The following is a 3130-nucleotide window of genomic DNA, read 5'->3' on the forward strand; positions in this document are numbered from 1 at the left end:
TGGAGTGAAACTAACACAGTTCTTAGAGCACTTATAACATTTAATGCATATATTAGAAAAGAAGAAAGGCTATCATTCACTCCAAGAAAGTAGAAAAAAAACTACACATTTAACCTAAGAAAAAGTGAAGCACACTAAATAAAAAGAACAGAAATTTATGAAATATAAGTAAATGGATGCAGAGATTTTCAATATATTCAAATGTCTGTTCAATGAAAAGATTAATAATATTATTAAATATTAGTAAGATAAATTTTGAACAAAGAGAAGATATAAATAAACAATGTCAGGACTAAAAAATGACATTTTTACAAATCCTGCAAACTTTAAAAGGATTAAATAGATAAAAATGATACAAATAACTTTAAAATAATACATTTAAAAATTTTAATGAAGAAAATCTTTCTAGAAAAACACAATTTACCAAAAGAAAGAAAAGAAATCCTGATGCAAATTACTAGGAAAATTTGATATATAATTTAAAACTTTCCCTGAAAGAAAACCACAGGCTCAGAGGATTTGACCAGCAAAGTCCACTAACCACTTAAGGAGAAAAAAAAAAAAGTCAGTATTATACAAACTCTTTCAGGGAGTAGTAAGTCCAGGAACACAATTCTAACTCATTTTGGAAGCCCAATATAACCTTGAGTCTCCGTTGTCCAAGCAATCCATAATAAGAAAGAAAAATATTGGGCCAATCTCACTTATGAACAAAGATGTAAAAATACCAAATAAACAAGTTTGACCTCAGCCTAGGCAACTTAGGAAGACCCTGTCTCAAAATAAAAACCAAGGGTCAGGAATTCAGCTCGGTGGCACTCTTGCCTGCCTTGCAAGTACAAGGTCCTAAGTTCAGAAATAAGGTCCCCATACAAAACACACAAGCAAACAGAGCTATAGATGTAGCTTAGTGTAAAGCCTCTGGGAACAATCACCAGTATCACAATTTTTTAAAAACCCATCTGCCTATTCATCTATCTATCATGTGATACAATATCATTACCAAATTGAGTGTGTTCGTGAATGTAAATTGTTTTAGCACTGCAAAAACCAATAGATGTAATTTTTGCCTTATCAGAGAAAGTGGGAAGAGTCATATGACTATCACATGTGATTATGTTTAACTTATGCTTTAAGAAAAACTTTTGACAAATTAGGTGTAAAATATAACTTCCTTAATCTGAAAAGTATTTTAAAAATTAAATATAGCACATCTACAATAAAATTGCAAGGACTGGAAAAAGGGATAAAACTGTAATTACCCTCAGGAAAGATGATTTATGGGGAGAATCCAAAATAATTATAAATATCATAGGAGTTTCTAAGAAAGTGGGCAAGATTGCTAACAGAAAGCTTATCTTGGTCAGTTCCTGCTGCTACAATAAAGTGCCTGAGACTGAGAAAGTTATAGATAATAGAAATCTATTTCTATAGTTGGAGAGGCTGGGAGGTCCAAGTCCCGGGTGCCAGCGTATCTGGTACCTGGTAGACTCGCATCTCTGCCCCATAGATGCTGCCCCCTTTCTGTGTGCTCACCTAGCGGAAAAGGTGAATGCGCTCCTTCACCCCTGTGATAAGACACTGATACCAACCATGATGGCAGCGCCCTCAGGAACCCATCTCCTCCCAAGGGCCCTCGCTGTTAAAACTTCTGCAATCGAGATTACGTTTCAACAGGAATTTGTCGGGGGGAGTGAACCTTCAAGCCATAGCAAAGGTCAACATTAAACATTTACTCATTTTCAATTTTAAAAAACGGAATTAGAAAATGAAAATGTTAAAGGATGTCATTTAAATAATATCAAAATTCACTCATTATAAATTTCACAGTGCGGCTAACATACATAGCTCATTGGTATAGTGAAACACCTCGTATATGTGCGGCCCAGACTTCATTTTCAGTGCAACAAAAATAAAGGTGAAAGTGACGTGTACGGCTTACATACAAAAAAAAAAAAAGACATTTTGGGGAGAAATTAAATAAGTAGTGTGGCCTATACAATATATTCATGTTTTGAAATACTCATTTGTTAAAAATGTATATTTTCTCCAATCTGATCTATAAATTCAGTTTAATCCCATTAAAAAGTGAAAGTGTACGTGGGGAATTTTTTAAAAATGGAATTTGACAACACCTTCTAAAATCTGAAAGTGAAAGCAGAGGCCTGAGGGTAATCTAGACTATCTGGAGAACAGAGTATAAGGGTTTGCTTTCCTTGAAATCAAGACTTATTGTAAAACCATAGTCAAAGTCCTGTGATTTAGTGCAAGAACAAAGCAATAGCCTAAATGAAGTAGAAATGAGACTCCAGAAACAGACTCATACATAATTTTTATTTTATTTTATTTTATTTATTTATTTTTGTACCAAGGATCAAACTCAGGACCTTGTGCTTGCCAGGCAGGCGAGGGGCCACTGAGCTAAATCCCCAGCCTCAGACTCATGCATAATAGATCTTGGATATGACAAAGATGAAAATGCTGGGTAAATCAACTCTACATCAAAATGATAACCCTGCTAGAAATTAATAAAGAGGAAAATCTTCACGATATCGAAATATTTAAAAGTAAATAGGAAAATGTTTTAACCATTCAAGAAAATATGTGTTTTTAAAGTTCCCCTTCCTTCCCACTTTAATTCACTGGTGTCTAAAGAGTATGTTGCATTGTTCCCACGTCTCTGAGTTTCCCAGGTTTCTTTTTTGTTTGTTTGTTTGCTTTGTTTGTCAGTCCTGGGGTGTGAACCCAGAGGTCTGCACTTGCTAGCTGCACCCCCAGCAACTCAAGAAAATTTTGATAAATTAAACTACAATAAAATTAAGATTTTCTGTTTTTGCAAAGGCAGCATTAAAAGTGCAAAAGGAACAGATTGAGGTTGTCACTCAGCAGTAAGCACTTCCTTAGCATGCACAAGGCCCTGGGTTTGATCCCCAACACCACACACAAACACACACACACACACACACACATGCTACAAAATATCAAAAATTATACCAAGATTATAGCTGGGGTTAGTGACGCATGCCTGTAATTCCAGCACCCAGGAAAAAATAGTGAGTTTAAGGTCAGCCTGCGTTAGTCAGTTCAATGCCAGCCTGAACAACACAACACGATCCAAAGCCTTGCTATA

Source organism: Fukomys damarensis, unplaced genomic scaffold, assembly GCF_012274545.1.
Source record: "Fukomys damarensis isolate Sample0158 unplaced genomic scaffold, DMR_v1.0_HiC HiC_scaffold_33, whole genome shotgun sequence".
Classification (NCBI taxonomy): domain Eukaryota; kingdom Metazoa; phylum Chordata; class Mammalia; order Rodentia; family Bathyergidae; genus Fukomys; species Fukomys damarensis.